The 20,788-nt window shown below is 37.2% G+C and overlaps 1 long non-coding RNA gene across 2 annotated transcripts in view; it reads right to left on the bottom strand.

The window, feature by feature from the left end:
- Nucleotides 1-1,674: 1,674 nt before the first annotated feature.
- The window catches only part of LOC127493028 (uncharacterized), an 89,848-nt gene continuing 70,734 nt past the window's right edge, over nt 1,675-20,788 (bottom strand). Inside the window, exons 3-4 of one of the 2 annotated variants that reach the window (XR_011388666.1) lie at nt 4,622-4,748; nt 1,675-1,714 (exon numbers count right to left, since the gene is read on the bottom strand). This is a non-coding gene — a long non-coding RNA (uncharacterized lncRNA). Of the gene's footprint in view, nt 1,715-4,593; nt 4,749-20,788 lie in introns of those variants that run through there. The other variant, XR_007922948.2, reaches the window with a different exon arrangement.

Consider the following 20,788-nt stretch of genomic DNA (forward strand, 5'->3'; position numbering starts at 1 on the left):
TACGTGGGAAATAAGTGCACAGTGACTCCTGTTGTTGATTTAACGATTGACATTCTTATTTATGATGTCAGCAATCACCTGAGGCTCTTGTCATGAGCTGTCAAGGCTATGGAAGCCTCTTGAGTTCACAAACTATTTATTTAGACAAGGTCATAATCAAAGTGGAAGTTCTCTCCTCCCTTCAGAGAAAGGTACCTCCTTCTTTTGATGACCCGTTCTTTCCACTGGGATCTCACACAGAGAGATCTTTCATTTAGGTCATTTTTTGCCACAGTGTCTGGCTTTCCATGCCTGAGAAACTCTCATGGGCTTTTTAGAGTGATCTGAATGCCTTAAGGGCTGATTCTGAGGCCAGACTGCTGTTTGGGGCATTTGCCATACTATGAGTCTGCCAAGTATCCCACTTCCCATATTGGATCGTTCTCTCCTTTTTAATTTTATCAATTATTATTAGACCCAGCCTATATTTGTAAGGCTTGAGAGCTAATAATGTTATTTGTTTGTAAAACACTGTAAAAATCAGAAAGTAACCAAAAAGGAATGTGAGACAAATCAAAGTTTGGCCCTTTACAGAAAAGCTTAGATGACCCTTGATTTAAATTATTATTCAATCTTTCCATAGAATACATATTCCACAAAGTATTTGATTTAACTTATATGCTAATGTTTTTTTTTTTCTAGTTGATCTTCTCATTTCTTCTAAAACATGTTTCTGATTCCTATATCTGGTTGAATTTCTCATATGTTTAATAATTACCTTTAAAAATATTCTACATCTTAAAATTCCAGGATTTGAAGATCTTCAAATCTGATTCTGCTGTTTCTTGTGCCTGCTGACTCTCACCCATGAGAGTTTTATTTCCTCATTGCTTTGTGACTTCCCTACTGTGACCTGAAAATCTTTGGTACTATATCTCTAGCATGTGTTCTAGATATGAATTGTGGATGTTTTCCTCCAGGTAGGATATTACTTGTTTCTGTAGAGATTTAGAGGCACTATGCAATTAGGTATACTTGAAATTAAAACTCTGAACTTGAGGGTTTTGTTTCAAATAAACAGGATACACTCAGGATTAAAATCTCTATTAACATTGACTTTGTATGTACATTCTCCAAAGAATTTTCTTCTCTTCCTAGAGTTAAAACTGGGTCAATAGATTTTCTTGTACTCTACAGCTATAGGGTACATTTTTCCAAGGCCCTGACCTGCCTGAGGATGTAAATTATGTTGGATCACAGAATATTTTAGGCAGAGAAAGGTATGGCAGGTCTTCACTTTGCTTTCTTACCGCTTGGATATCTCAGGACTTTGTATTTGCCACTTCCCTCCCAGCAGTCACTGAAATACAAGGTCCAGGTTATCTGCTGTCAGTACATAACTCTCATCAGCAGGTGTGTCAGTTATCTTGCTCAGTTAACTTCCCCCTATTCACGTCTTTGCTCCTTTAAGTATCTTTTTTTAAAAGACTTGTTTATTGATTGATTGATTTAAAAGGCAGAGTTACAGATAGGCAGAGGCAGAGAAAGAGAAGAGATCTTCCATCAGCTGGTTCACTCCCCAAATGGCTGCAATGGCTGAAGTTGAGCCAATCCAAAGTCAAGAGCCTGGAGCTTCTTCTGGGTCTCCATGGAGCTTCTTCTGTGTCTCCCATGTGGGTTCAGGGGCCCAAGCACTTGGGTCACTTCCTCTGCTTTCCCAGGCCATAACAGGGAGCTGTATTGGAAGTGGAGCAGCTGAGACTCAAACCAGCACCCATGTAGGATCCTGACACTGCAGATGGTGGCTTTACTTGCTATGCCACAGTGCTGGTCCCTTCAGGTATCTTTTTAAAGAGGGCTTAAAACTAATTTATCTGGCATTTTTAGGGGTGTTTTATGGTGAGAAGCTTTCAAGATTCTATCCTGTCATCAAATTTGCTCATAAAAGTCTCAAAAATACATTTATGATAAATTAGTAAATAAATTATTTGACCTATAAAAGTTTCTATGTCTCTAGAACAAACATGTATGTATACAAAGGCACATCTTGGTGGGGTTTTGGCACAAATCATGTTTATTACATGCTTTCCAGTGCCTGTATAAACATTTACTCTGGTCATTTTGAAGCTATTGTCTCTCAAGTCTAATCAACCCTTCTGTATATAATATTTATAATATTGGGATTATTACCATGCTAAATACATTTATCCTTTACCAGTTGGCTTCCTGTATATTTCACCAACAGGAAGTACTGCAGACAGTACTGCGGGGGAGAATGTAGCAAGAACACAAATCTGGTTTCTGTTCTCATGAGTCTCGCCCCAGAACAGGCATTTCACTTACTAACAGGACAGATTTTCCTGGCTTCCTTGGCACTTTCAGAGATATCTGCATTATTTTCCTAGTATTATACCATCTGGACAGGGCCTTCTCTCCGAGTTCCAAGTGCCAACTCTAATGCGTCCATCTCAAAGCTCCCAAGGTCCCAGCAGGTAGAATACTTTTTCAGAAATCTGAATCTCAATCTGTGTTGCTTCTTCTCTGAATTCATCACTTCTAGAATCTCCAGTGTTTTTACTCTATTCCCCCAGCTCCAAAATTGCCATCTCTTTCCTGTACTTTTTTTTTTTTTTTTGACAGATAGAGTTAGACTGAGAGAGAGAGACAGAGAGAAAGGTCTTCCTCCAGTTGGTTCACCCCCCCAAATGGCCGCCACAGCTGGCACTGCGCCAATCTGAAGCCAGGAGCCAGGTGCTTCCTCCTGGTCTCTCATGCGGGTGCAGAGGCTCAAGCACTTGGGCATCCTCCACTGCCTTCCCGGGCCACAGCAGAGAGCTGGACTGGAAGAGGAGCAACCGGGACTAGAACCAGCGCCCATATGGGATACTGGTGCCACAGGTGGAGGATTAACCAAGTGAGCCATGGCGCTGGCCCCTCCTGTACTTCTTATATCTGTGTTATCTCAGTTTATGTTTGGTTTTTTCAGTCCTCCAAGTATTGTCTAACAATTTCTTATATTAAATTCTTTCTGCTGATCCATATATTGTGCTGTTTCTGGTTTTTGTTTTGTTTTGCTTTCATTTTATTTTGTTTTACTGCAACATCTCCATGAACAAATGTTCAGTTACTAGCTGCCTTCAGTAAATCCCAAATGACTCAGGAAGCATGAACGAAATAATATTCAGTGGGCACTTACTAACATAACACCATCACTTGACTCTCTCTAAAATCTTTTTTTATTAGTTACTGTCAAATCTATAATGACTATAAATATTATGAAAATCCATCATGCCTGTCACATATTGAGATAATCCCTCTGATATTTAATATATACAATGTCTGGTATCTAATTTGTAAACACTTACTTTGTGTATAAATGTTACTGGTAGACAAAAATCCAATACATTCAGGTTTAAGAGCAATCAAAATAATGCCTGGCCTGAATTTTTTTTTTGATATTGTACAATACACACCAAAGGTGAACAAATTTAACCAGTCACAGTGCTGTCAATTAATGCCAATTTTATTTTAACTTAAACACCTCTATTCAAAACAGATAATGACCTTGAGCATCTAACTCAGCAAATAAGCATTTTGTAAATCATACTCCAGATAATTTTGCACCCCCTTAAGGTGTTAATGGAGCTGAGTGAGGATAGTGGCAGGAAAAAGTAGCATCAGGAATGTAGATGTGGGACTTGTGGTAACTGAGACCAAAATCTATGTGTGGCATCGAGACACATCATATTGAATGCACCTGGGTGTTTAAGATGATAATTCATGGCCTCTCAGAAGTCAGGCTTCCCTAGGCTACCCTTTAACAGACAAGGATACTACAGAAAATCTTAAACCAAACTTGTGGGCACTTAGATTTGCACACCCTTCATAGGAAATTATGTACATAGTCTCCTACTGACTTGATATCTAAATGAAATAGTAATTTTGCCTGAAGTTGATTTTCAGAACAATGTTTCTCAATGTGACACATGACAAACATCTATGGCATAGTCAGACAAAGCAATTGTAAAGAAATGTTAATGACTCAGATTTTGTGCCAATGAGTTCTATGAAAGGAAAATAATATATAAAGGATATTGCAAGGAATTTACAATTACCTTGTGGTATGATACAAAATGATGGGCAAGGTGTATTAAGCATGTATTTTGGTGCCTATTCTAAGTAATTCTTACATGCACTAAGTTATTTAACCTTCAAGGTAATTCTGTTATCATCATAGAAATAAGAAAACACAGGCATAGAGAATTATATAACTTGTACAAAATCTCACAGATAGTAATTTTAAATGCAGGACTTATACTGATGCAATCCGATCCATCAGCCATACCCTCAGCCATGACACTATGCCTAGGTGATAACCATCAAAGCTCACATACAGCAGTTAATCCATCACTCCTCTGAAGTGTCAAAGTCACAAAGAATTGAGATTTTCAACACTGAATTTATTTACACATGAGAAAATATAATTCCTGTGAAAAAATTACTCCTGTCTAAAAATAAAGTAGGTCTACATTTACAAAGTTCATAGAGTCCTTTGCTTATGTAACCTAAATGCAATGTACATATTTTTTATAATATCAATCATATATGGGCCAATTTTACCTAGAATTACATCTAAACTTACCTGTTTTCTCCTTTTAAGGAAACCTCATTTGGTATTTCACCAAGCCAAGAAAGTCTGAAACATGTTTTGAACTTTTCTGAGTAAAGAAAACTAATCCGTGTCTCATCCTACCTCGTAGATGTTTGACCTGAAAGAAGCAGAGAGAACAAACTATTGTGATAACACAAGGATGCCTTATAACACAAAGCACATAGATAGTATAGACACAATGTTAAAGGGATAAAAGTAATTTTTTTAAACATCAGAGAGTTTATGTGATTTGTTTTAGTATATTTGAATGTGCTTTATTGAGAAAAGACAAGTATTGTAATATTTAACTTGTCTGTCAACCAGTTAATGCCATTTAATAGTAAATTATTAAGAGGTACCTTATTGAATTTAGCATTTGGAATTAAAAAACATTTGGAATTAAATGATTTGTTTTATTATACTTAGTTGATGATTTCTATGGTTATGGAGGCTATCAAATATTAATTGAATTGGTAAAGCAATATTTTTAGAAAGTACTGATTTAGATTCAATGAAATAAATTCTTTTAAGAATTTACTGATTTACTGAGCCATGGGTGAAATCAAGTCTTTGGTGATAAGGGATCATTGGATCAATGGAAATGAGTCAAGAGAGTAACAGTTCTAACAGGTCACTGTGGTAACCAGCGGGCCAGTACAGCTAAGTCCTTCTTTTGGAGGGCGCTAGTGAGCAGAACTGAATGAACCCTCAACTGCTACACTTCAAGTGACCCTTTAACCTCTCTCTGTCAGGACTATTTTAGCTGCTGTCCTCCCCCCAACCCCAGGAACTCAAGGACATTACAATGGCTGGATCAAACTTTAGGTGTGGGTTCCTCCAGAAGGCTCCGGCTCTGTCCTTGTCTTCCAGCTAACTGGGTTTGGCCAGAATTTCCCAGTGGTGGTTATATGGGACCCCTCACTTCTGCGGAGACCAAGGCCAGGGGCTTCTGAGAGGCCAGAAAATACCAGAATGAAGCTTTGGGGGAAAAAAAGAATATACTGATTTTCCTTCCAGTGATAAGTGAAGAAAGGAAATTACTTAAAAATCTTTTGATACAGTAAGATTGTAAAATGAGAACGACAAGGTTTAGCATGTATTTGACATGACATTTGAGAATGAACATATGGCTAAGAGCATAAGGTATGGAGTCAGCTAGAAATTGATTTGAATACTGGAATCACGGCTATGTGCTTCCTCAATAGTGTACATGCACCATAAAACAGTGTTCAAATAGTAGACACTAAATAAAAGAACTTAAGTTAATTTTGTGACTTTCAATCTACATTACAAATTTTCTGAACTGATTTTGATTTCTGGAACATTCTATTTCTGGAACATTGCCTCCTGTCCATCTGGAGAATGTCTACATTTTCCTCTTGACTCAAGTCTCCTCTGAACATAGTCTAGCTTTCCTTCTCTATTCTCAGTTACACCATTTCTTTCTCTATATTCTGAAGAATACGTCTCTTACCTTTGTTACAACACCTACAAATATGCATGTTTTTCCTCACTTACACATTTATTTCCCCTCACTAAAGCGTACAACATTCAAGGACCAAAACTAATTAATTTTATGTCACTAGCTCTTAGCACAGGGACAAACATCTGGCAAATTTTCAATTTAGTACTTGCTAAATAAAAGAAATAATAACAGAAAAGGTAAGTGAATAAATAATTGTATCAAGTGATTCCTCTTCATTATTCAAGATTCAAATGTGCATGTAAGATATGCAATAAAATACACAAGGAGGTACCATTAAATATTGGAAAATCATAACAGTTGTATTTTATTCAATAGTTAAAACACTAGGTTAAGACTTTTCTTGGGACACCCAAACCCCATATCAGTGTACCTGGGTTCAAGTGAGCTCTGCTTCCAATTTCAGCTTCCTGCTAATGTACACCCTGAGATAGCATGTGATGCTTCAATTAATTGAGTGCTCACCAACCACATGGGAGACCTGGAATGAGTTCTGGGCTCCCAGCTTTGACATGACTGAGTCTCTGCTGTTGAGGTCATTTGGGGACTGAATCAGCAGATGGAAGACAATGTCTGTCCACCTCCCTCTCTCTCTCTGTCTCTGATTTTCAAATACATAGTTAAAATAAATCAATAAAAATTTAAAAATTAATAAATCATTTTGTGTTTCTAGATCTTCTCCATTATTTAATTTTCCTAAGTGTTTTATAAGAACCATCAAATGGACTTAGAGGAAGGAATAAATTATTCATATTTGCTTCCAATATCAGTATTTCTTGAACCCTTCTGTTTCTGGGTAGTCTTCCTTTTATGGCTAGCTAGAATGACACTCTCTATTGTTAGGCTGCAGTAAAAAGTTGAATTTCTGCATGTAATTTGTATTATAGTTATGGAATTCACTGGCTTCCATTTTTTAAATACTTTTGTGAACTGGAGCCAGGGATTACTGGTGAGTTTTAATTAAATTTAATGGATTCTAATTAAATACCAGGCAATAAATGTTCTAATCCTTTGACTGCACATACATGTCAAAATATTTGGCTTCTTGAATCAGAAGCCACCAAATATTCTTTGAGTTTATTAATAGAAGTAGGATGAATTTAAAAAAAGGAATAAATTCTTTCTAGGTGATCAGGTATTTCACAGTTAGAGGCCTAAGGAAATTTTCCTAACTTACATATAAGCTTTTCTTCCCCAAAATTTGAAGCAGAAATTATGTATCATCAAATATAAGAATGTATAATTAGTAGGCTTTATTATATGCACAAAGTTGAACAACTATTGTCACTACCCAATATCAGACCATTTTCATCACCCCAAAAAGAAGTCCTATAACAGTTAGCAGTTACTCTCCATTACTCCACTACTCTGTTTCCATGAATTTACCTATTCTGGAGATTTCACATAAATATAAAAATACAATTTGTAGACTTTTTTAGTCTGGCTTCTTTAATGTGTCATAAAACTTTCAAATACTGATACTATGTATCAGTATTCATTATACGTCTGACTAATATTCCATTTTATTGATATACAACATTTCCTAAGTTGGTTCCTTTTCTAGATATTACAATTAATGCTGCTATGAAAATTTTGTCAACAGGCATACAGTTTCAGTCCTTTGGATATAGTGAGGGTAATTACTGGATAATGGCTATCAATTTAAGAGACTACTGAACTTGTTTCCAAAGTGGCTGCTCTGTTTCACCTTGGCAAAGGCAATATACGGGTTCTCTAATTTCTAATTTCTCTACATCTATGCCAACACTTAACTTTTTTTCATTGTAGCCAAGTGCAAAGTAGAAAGATTTTTATTTTTATTTCCTTTTTCTTGTATTATTATTATTATTTGACAGGTAGAGTTGTAGACAGTGAGAGAGAGAGACAAAGATCTTCCTCCTGTTGGTTCACCCCACAAAATGGCCGCTACAGCCAGAGCCAGGAGCCAGGTGCTTCCTCCTGGTCTCCCATGTGGGTGTAGGTGCCCAAGCACTTGAGCCATCCTCCATTGCCCTCCTGGGCCACAGCAGAGAGCTGGACTGGAAGAGGAGCAAGCGGGACTAGAACCCGGCGCCCATATGGGATGCCTGTGCGGCAGGCGGAGGATTAACCAAGTGAGCCACGGCACTGGCCCCTCATTTCCTTTTTCTATATCATTGAATCATAAACAAATATTTAACCTTTGTTCCCTTTTTCTATCATAGAGAAACAACATGGAAATAGAATATACATCATGCTACAATACCTTTGTATGGAATATTCAATTAAAATAGACTCTGTACTCTAGAAAATCTCAAAGGAAATTATATTTATGTCTGAAAGTATAAAGTAGGCCATATTCACTGACTATAATGCAAAAAGATCAAACTCATATAATCTGCAATGTAGTCCTAAACATCTGTAAATGAAAACAAAAGAAACATAACACAGGTTTCCAAATGATCCATGAATCATAAAAACGAAAGTTATTTTTAAAATCTGTAACTGAGGTATTGTGAAAGTGCAATATGTAGATATATCAATGTGTCTTTGATGGTAGTTAAAGCAGTCTGTAAAAGCAATTATAGCCTTAAATATATTTATCAGAAAATTTGAAAGTTAAAAAAAGACTAAGTTTTAAACCAGGAAGTTCAAAAAGTACAAAGTAAACTAATAATTAAATAGGTAGGCGTTTAATGCAAGAATTAAGAGGCTGCTTGGGACGCCCATATCTCATATCAGAGTGTCTAGGTTCATGTCTTAGTTCCCCTTCCAATTCAATCTTCCTACTACTGAGAACCCAGGAAGGCAAAGGTGATGGCTCAAGAATTTGGATCCCTGCCATCCATGTGAAAGAGTTCCTGGCTCCAGGATTCAGCCTGGCCCCACCCTAGCTGTTGCAGACAGCCAGGGAGTGAACAACGGATAGAATATCTATCTCTTCTGTCTCTTTCTCTGGCTTTCTGTGTCTTTCTGAGAATCAAATAAATTAAAATAATTAAAAATTATTTAAAAATGAGCAGAAGAGATTTATAAAATGGGATTTCTCTAACCTAAAAAGGAGTATTAATTAAAGTTAAAAAGTTAATACTGTATCATACTTAATAGTGAAACATTAGAAGGGTAATAGTTAAAGTGAATAACAATGGTAAGGAAGACCACTAACATTGGGCATTGATTATAACATATTGTCTTAATGATTATAATAAATCAAATGAGTATACATGTGTGAATGTATATATGTGTGTATGAGTGTGGCCTGCATAGAAAAGGATTAAACTTAGTTGAGTTTTGTTAATTATGTGCACTTAACTAAACAACACAAAATATTTAATTGAAAGCTATTAGTGCAAAAAGGAAAATTTAGCAAGGATGAAGAAATTAAAATCAACCAAAGCATGTCAAATTATTATGTGGAACAAAGGAAGCCAGATACAGAAAATCGCATGCTATATACATTTTTATGAGGTGCAAAGAACAGAAAACTGAATCTCTGGTGATCAAAGTCTAAATAATTGTTGGTCTTGGGATGAAATAATTTCAGAAAGAATTTAAGTAGTTTCAACAATTGTCTGCCATATGAAAAATTAGATCCTTACCTCATACTCTACACAGATAAATTAAAAAGTTACTTACAAACATAAATTAACATTGCTGAAAGAGGGAAAATATTTATAACTTTGTAAGCTTTTTAGAAATATTTTCTTATCAAACACCAAAAGCTAAGATGTGTATATGAAATAATTATTAAATTTGAACAAATCAAAGCTTTTGCATAGAATAAAAGAAAGTGAGAGGAGAAAATAATTTGTCAAATATATAACAAAATAATACAGCTACAATATATAAAAATCTTCAGAGATTAATAGATCAAAAGATAAATATTATAGTGTAAATATGAGCAGTTTGTGAACTATTACATCAGAAAAGAGAGACTAGAAATTGCTAATAAATGAAAGATTCAGATTTTGTAGTATCAATTAAAATAATGAGATACTATTTTCATTTAGCAACATGATAAAATAAAAATTCGTTGCAGAATTAAATGTTGGAAATGTAAAATAGCTAATATTTTAATAGTTCACTGGTGGTGTGCAAATGAACATAACTGCTCTGTAGGTCAAATTGTCAGAACATTAAAAAATTAATAGTATGCATTTCTTAGGACTCAGCAGTTCAGTTGCTTGGTGTCCAAATTTGAGAGTCATTGGCACATGAACACAAAGGCACAGATACCAGGATTTTCAATAATCACTGTTTATAATAAAAAATAAAAACAATCCATATGTTCATCAATAAAGGAGTATGTTAATAAAATGTTGTATACTTATAATACAACAATAAAAAAGAATGAACTAGATTAATATTACATTAACATAGATATCAAAAACATGGTTGAGAAACCAGAGCAAGCTGAGAACTACACATGCAGTAGTGCAGTACAAACCCATTCCTTTTTGTAAACACACACACATACATACATACACACACACATACATACACACACACATACTGCAATGTTCTATATGTTCAAAGAATTCAAATATTTGTGAGTAAAAAGACTGCAAAGATGAAAACATCCATGCAGCATGTGTCATCATAGGAATGCTGACAGAGAAATATAATGCCATTCAGGGAACTCAAGGAGGAGCAGTTTTATCTTTTCTGTTTTACTTTTTTGAAGAATGAAAAGCTTTTATGCATTGCTTGAAACCATTAGGGATACTTTTTTTTTTTTTCTGGCTGGTACAATACAAGTGAACATTGTTTTCTCAGTAATATGTTACCTTATTTTCTAAAATATAAAGTAAAAGATGTTAGAAGAGAAGGAAGCAGTCTGTGAAGTTACTAGAGTGGCTTGGGAGGAAAAATGGTTTCTGGTTTTTCCATGTATTCTTTTACCGCCAAGAGTGTGTATCAGGTCATGAGTCTCTCTGATCTTACGTTAAATTGCTAAGTGAGACAAACCTCGTGGGGCCTCAATTTTCTCATCTGTTAAAAGAGTAGGTAGGACTTAGCTTTCGTTTAAGGTCCCTTCAGGTGCTCTGTTTTATAATTCCACACGTAATAGTACGAGATTTCTTTGTAGTTTGGTAAAGGAAGCTGGTGTTTATTCTTCTGACTGGAAATGTCTTCCCATAGCAAAATGGAATACAGATTAATTAATCACCCCTCTCTTCTTCTCCAGTCCGTAATTATCGCCCTCAACAATCACTAATCTATATATTTTTTAAAAAAGACAAAAATGAGAACCTACCCAGTAAATTGTTCACTACCCACTTTTGTTTATTTGTTTGAAAGACGGGTCACCACGTATTAGGCCATGTAATTGCAACCCTTTTTTAACTGTCTTGAGAAAAACTTACGAGGCGGGTAAAGCTTGGATTCCAAGATTCCCTCTCACCCAGTTCAGTCTATTTCTTCCATCTCATCGGTACTCTCCATTTTTGAACAACCAAGATTCAACTTAAAGTCCATTCTAAGGAAAATCTTTATAACTGCGGGGTACAGGTTAATGTTACTATGGAATAAATAGCAGATCCCTGACCTCAGTGACTTGAGGGGAGAGGAGAAGGCTAAAGCTTTTCAGAGCTTTCTGAAATCCCAACAACATATAGTTCTCCACATTAGAGACTTAAAAGCTGGTTCCTCTCACTTTCACAAGTGGAAACTTCAGATGCCAATATGTCAAGTCATTGCTTCCATATCTCGCAAAGAACTGGGATTAAAATCTGAATTCACGACTTCTGAACTCCCAGTCTTGCTTTAGTAAGATACTCTGAACAACTTTCTCTCTGATCTCTTCTATTTGCTTAGCCTATCTCTATAAAAATCCCCTCTTCACTTTAACCCTCTTGTTATCATTAATTGATTCTAAATGTCTCGCTGTCCTTATCTCCACTGCCCTGACAGCTTTAACTGATGTGGTGCTTCCTGGCCAGCTTTGTCATCATCCATGCCAAACTGATCCCGAGCCTCAGCAAGGATTTTGAATTTGCTTCTTCATCTTTTTGCAATCTAGAAGGATGCAATCAGAATTGTCCCAAAGACTGCTTTGGCCCTCTACTAACCTCTTGAGTTTTAATATTTTCTCTTGTACTTACTTGATTCCTTAATATGCTTCACCAGAGTTTAATTCTCTGGTACTGTTGTATTCAGTTTTCTCATTTTTACTTCACTATGTACACATCGTCACATGGCAGTGGTATTAAACCTGCCTCTTGTTTTCCTACTTTCAATAAAATCTTACCTGTCCATAAGCAGGAGATCTAACACAATTTCTCCTTCAATTACATTAGCTACGGTTGGAAACAGAAAGTCACAGTTCTCCAATTCAGTGACTCCTTTGATCCTTCATGGGTCTTTAACCCAGCAGATGTCTGAGGAATCCAAGTCCCCTTGGAGTTCAACATTATGAGAGTTCAACTGACCCCAGCAGCTGGTTTTCCCTCACCTACCGTTTTGATGGCCTTCAGCAGATGACTCATAACACTGTCTTTGTTTTAGTTTTTTTTTTCTTCCAATTGCCTAAGTCAAGAGTTCTCCCTAAGCTCTTTATGTTTTAGATGACTATGAAGAGCATGTGACAACTTCAGAGAAATTACATCAGTACTCTGGGTTCTAGTGTTGAGGGATTTTATTTTTGGGTTTGGGAGAGATAGGAGAGATGGGACTGGTGACAATGGTCATAGGGGGAAAAAGACAAATACTGCCTTGTTATGATTGATATGCTCTTTATTTCACTTTATCCAATGTTCACTGAGGACTGTTACTCCCAAGCCCAGGGTTGTCTACTTAGTGTCCTAACCTCTCCATGAAGAAGGGAAAAACTATGCTCTACAATGAGTTGCTGAGGCACCATAATACCTAGTTGTTAGTGGGACATTGCTACTCCCAAACCAAACACAGTAGGTTGGGGCTACTACCCTACTTTTCCCAGTGCTGGTTTCAAACTCTGAGCTAAAAATATACTTGCAACATTAAATTCAAAAGATTCAGTCTAACGCGGTATCAAATAACAGGAAAATTTCCACATTAGTCCCATATGAAATTCTTATGAATCCAAACAATATACTGGGTACCAGAGTGATTTAAGGTTCAGATTTTTGCATCAGAAAGATTAAAGTTTGATTCCTATAACTGCCTTTTACTATATGTGTGTTAATAAGTCACTTAGCCATGGTAGCCTCAGTTTATTCATCTGCAAACTGGTGATATTAGCTATTTACCTCATAGTATTATTGTAGGAATTATATAATAGAATCTATTTAGAATGCCTAACATGGTTCTGAGGACATAGTGGGCACACCATCAATATTATCTGCCATTATTATATGCTCTTAAAATGTTAGCTGATTTCAATATTAAAAATGTCTAATCTATATCACTCAATTGCAAGACATATTTCAATCACATCTTCAGATGTTGTATACTTTCTATTTATAAGGAATATCTAGAACTGATTATATTTTTGAAAAATGAAACAAAAATACACAACTATGACTTACTTAGAATCAAGTTTTGCCTTAGGACATTCCACTACCAACTGAATTTTTACAGATTTTGATAATTCCCTGGTAAGTATTATGAAGTCACAGAATTTATAACTGAAAGGCATCAAATTCAAATGAACTATAGTACTATAGTATGAAGTATGTTTTATGAATGATTCCTTCTATATCCCTGTGAAAGACTCAGGCCTTATTATCTGTATTCCACAGGATAGCAAACCAAAAGAATATTTGAAATGACACAAATTCAGTTTAGTATAGTCTCTGATGAGAGATTGATTGGCTTTTCTGAATGTCATCAGTCCTCACCAGGAAACCATTTCTCTAATTCCTGAAGAGAATATCTATACTGTCACATTTCAGAAATTTCACACATTCTACTGTTATAAAGGAAAAGTTTCTAGATAATCCCCTTCCTGGTAAACCAGATGAAAAGCTTCCCATTGTATCCCCATGACCCATTTGGGCCGCTAGGGATCTCACATGGTCAGAATTGAGTTTGAAGGAGCTTAGAGCTCTCCTTAGCTGTATACTTAGTGAGAGAATTAATGGTAAATTCAAAGTCCTCTTCCTGAGCTTCTGAATGATAGAAACTTTATATAGAGGTAGGTCCATAGAACAAAAACCTGGAAATAAAATATTTCCCTGAAATTTATTTTATAGAGAAACTACTTGCTCCATAAGTCCAAAGAAACATTTAGACAGTTGTCTAATGACATGTATAGTTGCAAGATTTTGTAGTTTCTCTGAGATCAGGGACAAATATATTGAGTAATGCAGCAATGACATTTACTCTAGTGTACCACAATAACACCCTAGTCTTTTTTATAATGCTTTTATCCCTTCACAACTTCAGTTTATTCATCTGTAATTGAAGATCCTAATCCTGCGGAAGTGAAACAGAAAAATTGTGTGTTATTAATTAATAGAGAAGCAACACGCCAACAAACATCTATGGTTCTCTCTTCTCACAGCATTGAAGAGTAAAGGTAACATAGAAAGGAAAAAATAGAAATAGAATAGAGATAATATGAATAATAAATTCACAGATGGTGTTAACGACATTCTTCATATCTACCCCATCAAATAAATGTTTTCCCAGAGCTGCCAACCAGCAAATTTGAAGGCGGTTGAATAACACATTTTTCTTTGCCCACCTACTCATTATATTTGTTATACACCACACTAGATAGCAGAGTATAACAAGAAGCTAAAGATTTATACAACTCACAGAAATAATTCAGAGCTTCAATCTGTTTTCTATGAAAAATCCAAGATAGATAGATGTCAAATACCAAGGGTTTTGTCACCATTTCTCTACTTTGAGACTGATTAAGACTTTAAGAATGGACATGGGAGCAGACATTTAACAAGTTGATATCTATACCCTACATCAGAGTACCTGGGTTCAATTCTGAGCTCTGGCTCCTGACTCAAGCATCCTGTTAATGCAGACCCTGGGAGGCATCAGGTTATAGTTGAAGTAAGTGATTTCCTGTATCCCATATGGGAAACCAGGACTGTGATTCCAGCTCCTAACTGTGACCCTGGCTTAGGCCTGGTTATTACAGGCAATTGGTGGTGACAGCAGATGGGAGTATCTCTCTCTCTCTCTCTCTCTCTCTCCTTCTGTCCCTCTCTCTGCCTCTCTCCTCCCTTTTCTCTCACTTTTTATATAAATAAAAATAATTTAATAAAATAGAAATTATCGTGTTTTCTGCCTTTGTTTCTGTCTTACAAGTATATAGGCAGAATTTCTCAGGCTCTATATTATTGGCATTTGTGACTAAATAATTTTTGTTGCAAGGATCTGTCTGTAGGATGATTAGCCGTATTTCAGTCCTCTATCTACTGGATGCCAGTAGCACATCCCCCAGTTTTGACAATAAAAAAACATCTTCAGGCTATGCCAAGTGTCTCTGGAGGATACTCCCAGATTAGAACCACTGAAATAGTGGTATTTTTTTTATACCTTGTACCAATTTTAAGTGACTTCACCATAATTCTTTCTGATATAGAAAAAATTCCAACAAAGTTGACCTAGGTTGCCTTAAGTGTTGCTCTCTTCATTTTGCTTCCTGTCTTTGTCTCACTCTCTCTACACACCCACATGTGCACATGCACATTCACACACTTAAACCTTTTATCTTCCAAGCCTGCATGTTAAAGATGAAAAGGAGCCCATGGGTTTGTGCTGCCACATTACCTCTTAAGCCTTTCAAACTTATAATTCAGTAGATAAAGAGTTGTACAGTAATGTGGTTTGTCAATTCACTGTTCAACCTGATAGTAGTACTATGTGGTAATTTCAGCCAAAAAAAATTTAAAGCAAAAAATCAAATGACTCCCTTATACAGTTAGCACTTTACAGTCCTATGTGGAACATTCTTTTCTTTATGAGCTGTGTGCTATAAAGAAACTGTATAGAAAGATGTTTAATGTGTCGTCGAGAGTAAAATTATTAGCGTATTATATATGATGCAGTCATATAGCAAAAGAGCTGAAGCTTGTGTTTGCCCTTAAAGGAGATGCAGACATATAACAGAGAGCCTTAGAGCTAGGGTTTACTGTACTTTGGGAATTAATCACATAAACTATAAATTGGGTTCAACAGGCTGGCTGGGTAAATAGGCGCAGCTAATGAGGACACTATGAGATCTTATAAGAGAGCTGACTGCCCCAGGACAAATAGTCCGTGGCGCACCTGATGGAAAACTAGAAGACATCAAAGCATAAAGGATTAGTGCTCTCACAGTGTTGAGAAATGGCCGGGGGGAGATTCACCAACTTATTACCCACATCCAAGCTAATCCTGTTATCTGCAAAATATAACTGTGTTCAGGAACTGCCACCACCTCAACTTGCAGAAGGATAATTTTGCGTTTACATGGACAAAAGTGCAGCGAATTTTCATCTGACTAAGAGAAATAGAAGATGATAAATATTTTTAAAGGTTTCTTTCCTCCCTGTGTTTTTGGCTGCATGTAAGAAAACAAATAGAATATAAAAAGCTTCTGTGTCCATAAGTGGTGTAGAGGAGATAGGGTGGGGTTGGAAAGAGATAACTACAAAGAAGAAGCTACTGGGATTTTACCATAACTTCAGCTTGTCTGCAAAATGAGTATCAAGGGAAGAGGGGGCACGTGGCATATATAATTAAATCTGTACTAATTTCAAACAGACTGGATTTACCTTTCAAAGAAGGTGGGAAAGCACTCTACTTTAAAGGTAAAAGAATTAACCAAGGAAAGAGAAGTAAGGCACTGCCCAGCCCACTTGCTGCCCTTCCCTGCCCAGCGTCTCTCCCAGAATATTGATTCTGGGGAGACACCCACCTGATCCCAACAGATGATCTCTGCAGGGGAAAGGGGCCAAGCCCCTGAGCTCCCTGCCAGTCTGCCTTGGGGAAAATGGCTTCCTGGCCTAGAGTTGACATCCAGTTCAGGTTTGTTTATGTTATCTAGGGTCATACTGTTTGGAAAAGAATTACAATGTACCCCCATCTTCTACTGCTTATGAAGCAGAGAGTGATACTTAAGCTGATTCAGTCACTAACTGGCCTCCACATCCCAGGAGAACCTGTTTTCTCTGCTGCTCCTTTGTCTAGCTGAGCTGATGACAACATGGCTTGTGGGTGAGGAAGAAGGATGAGATTCCACCTGCTTATCTTCAGCACCAGTGCCTTGTGCAGAGCTAGGTTCTCTGAAGGAACATAAGTAGCTATTGAACGAATTCGTGAACACTGCAAAGATATGGGAAGAGTTTCAGCAACTAACACCCTATGGGAACAAAGAAAAGAGCATTGTTTTCAGATAAAAAAGGTCTATCAGAGCAGGTTCTCCAACATATCTTTTCCTTTACAGAAAACTTTAGGATTGCAGTTGTACTATTTGCCTGAAGAAACAACAAACAAAAATATTTGAAATGAAGTAAGAAAATCATCTTGAATTTTCTATCTCCATTCAAACAGGCTTCTCTGCTGTGATCAGAATTTCTGCAGATCCACTGGCCCTAGAAATTAAGCTTCTCATTTACCCCAACCCTTTCCTGCATCACTTTCCTCTCAGTTTCTACACATTTTGCTCTCCTGGTCTTATTTTGTTCTCTTTGAATACCTGCTCTCTCTCACATACAGAGTTCTCCTGCCATTTCCACCCACCTCCTCCAGTGTTCCTTTCTCTCTTATCATCATTGCAGATTTCTTCTTTTTCAAGAATTCAATTATCAGGTCAGTTCTCTGGCATAGTGGGTTAAGCCACTGCCTTCAGCACCGGCATCACATATGAGCACTAGTTCAAGTTGTGGCTGCTCCACTTCCAATCCAGCTCCTTGCTAGTGTGCCTAGAAAAGCAGCAGAGGATGACCCAAATGCTTGGGACCCTGCCACCCACGTGGGAGACCCAGATGAAGCTCCTGGCTCCCAGCTTTGGCCTGGCACAGCCCTGGTCATTGTCGCCATTTGGGGAGTGAACCAGCATATGGAAGAGCGCTCTCTCTCTCTCTCTGTAACTTTACCTTTCAAACAAAATAAATAAATCTTCTTTATCTCTGTTACTAATTCTCAGCTTTGTCTTTAGCTCTGCCCTTATGCCAAGATCCATATACTATGGTACCAGTATCCTTCTTGACATAGCTAACTAAGGAAATCAATTTAAGTTCAGATTCTACATATTCAAGATAAGTCACTTTGCTCTCCAAACTACCTTCTATTTCTACCTGATATCAGTGTAATCAAGGATCTCTAAGCTTTTCATATTGCAAACATCATAGTCATTTTTATATATCCATTTCCAGTATCTTCCATAAATAACTGACCTTCCATTCAAGTTTCCCAGAATATTGCTGTAGAATGCCTTCTTCCTATCTTGCCCTGCTTGCTACCCTTAAGACTGTATTACCTCAGCACTTCTCTGGCTCATGGCTTCCTCTGGTGACTCTCAATGAACTTTTTCACTAAATTTCCACACTAAATGCTACTTCATATATTGGCATGTCCAGAAATTTCAGACTCTGAATCCATTTATTGCAAGGTTATGGACACAGACTACATAATCTTTTTTTTTTTAATTTTTTTAACTGTTATTTAATGAATATAAATTTCCAAAGTACGACTTATGGATTACAATGGCTTCCCCCCATACCGTCCCTCCCACCCACAACCCTCCCCTTTCCCACTCCCTCTCCCCTTCCATTCACATCAAGATTCATTTTCGATTATCTTAATATACAGAAGATCAGCTTAGTATACATTAAGTATGGATTTCAACAGTTTGCTCCCACACAGAAACATAAAGTGAAAAATAATAGATGATTTTTTTTTAATGATGATGAAATCAGATCAGACCTATTGTCATGTTTAATCCCAGTGAGAGTCAAGTTGGGAATTGATAATTTCTTTCTTTTTTTTTTTTTTTTTTTTTTTTTTTACAGAGGATCAGTTTAGTATGCATTAAGTAAGGATTTCAACAGTTTGCACCCCCATAGAAACACAAAGTGAAATATATTGTTTGAGTACTCATTATAGCATTAAATCTCAATGCACAGTACATTAAGACAGAGATCCTACATGAGGAGTAAGTGCACAGTGACTCCTGTTGTTGACTTTACCAATTGACACTCCTGTCTATGGCATCAGTAATCTCCCTATGCTCCAGTCATGAGTTTCCAAGGCTATGGAAGCCCTCTGAGTTCTCCGACTCTTATCTTGTTTAGACAAGGTCATAGTCAAAGTGGAGGTTCTCTCCTCCCTTCAGAGAAAGGTACCTCCTTCTTTGATGACCTGTTCTTTCCACTGGGATCTTACTCACAGAGATCTTTTGCCAGAGTGTCTTGGCTTTCCATGCCTGAAATACTCTCATGGGCTTTTCAGCCAGATCGGAATGCCTTTAGGGCTGATTCTGAGGCCAGAGTGCTATTTAGGACATCTGCCATTCTATGAGTCTGCTGAGTATCTCACTTCCCATGTTGGATCACTCTCCCCTTTATTTACTCCATCGGTTAGCGTTAGCAGGTACTAGACTTGTCTATGTGCTCCCTTTGACTCCCAGTCCCTCCACCATGACCAACTGTGAACCGAAATTGATCACCTGGAACAGTGAGATGGCATTGGTACATGCCACCTCGATGGGATTGAATTGGAATCCCCTGGTATGCTTCCAACTCCACCACTTGGGGCAAGTCCGCCTGAGCATGTCCCAAATTATACATCTCTTCCCTCTCCCACTCCCACTCCCATGTTCAACAGGGATCACATTTCAGTTAATTTTTTGAAACTTGTTTTTATAATCTATAGGATGGGCCTCTTACTGAGAATTTTCCAAAGAAACAGAACCAACAGGTTACAGAGAGATTTCTAAATAGAGATTTATTATGGAGAACTGGTTTATGGAATTATAAAGGCTGAGAAGTTTCATGGTCTGCCAATTGCCAACTGGGGACCCAGGAAAACCAGCAGTGCAGCTCCAGTCCTAAGTGGAAGATGTGTGAACCAAGGGAGGCAACAGTGTAAGTTCCAGTCAGAGTTAAAAGACCTGAGAACCAGGAGCACTGACATCTGTGGGCAGTAGAAGAAAGATGTTCCAGTTCAGGAAGAAAGACTGAGGGGCTGATATGGTGCAGCAGGTCAGGTGCTGGTTTGAGTTCCCACTGCGTCCTTCTGATTCAGCTTCCTGCTAATGTCCTGTGAAGGGAGCAGAAGATACCCCAAGTGCTTGGAGCCCTACCACCCATGTAGGATAACCAGATGGAGTTCTTGGGTTCTGGCTCTCTGTGTGACACAGAATAGGCTGTTATATTCATTTGGGGAGAGAACCAAGAGATGGAAGCTTTCTCTCTCTCTCTCTCTCTCTCTCTCTCTCTCTCTCTCTCTCTCTCCCTGCCTTTAAATACTTTTTATAAATCTTGAGGGAAAAAAAAAAAAAAACAGAAGAGAAATTGAATTTGTCCACCTTTCTGCTGTGTGTGGACTCTCAATAGACTGGATGACATCCACTCACATGGGTGAAGGCCATCTTTTGATTTAGTCTGCCAATTTAACTGTTGCTCTCTTCCAGAAACATTATAATGAACATCAAGAAATAATGTTTTACCAGTTGTCTGCGCATTCCTTACTCCAGTCAAATTGACACATAAAAGTAACCTTAACATAAAAGGAACTTAATCTGTGCTATATGGATGGTTTTAAGG

The sequence above is a fragment of the Oryctolagus cuniculus genome, chromosome 5 (assembly GCF_964237555.1).
Source record: "Oryctolagus cuniculus chromosome 5, mOryCun1.1, whole genome shotgun sequence".
Classification (NCBI taxonomy): Eukaryota; Metazoa; Chordata; class Mammalia; order Lagomorpha; family Leporidae; genus Oryctolagus; species Oryctolagus cuniculus.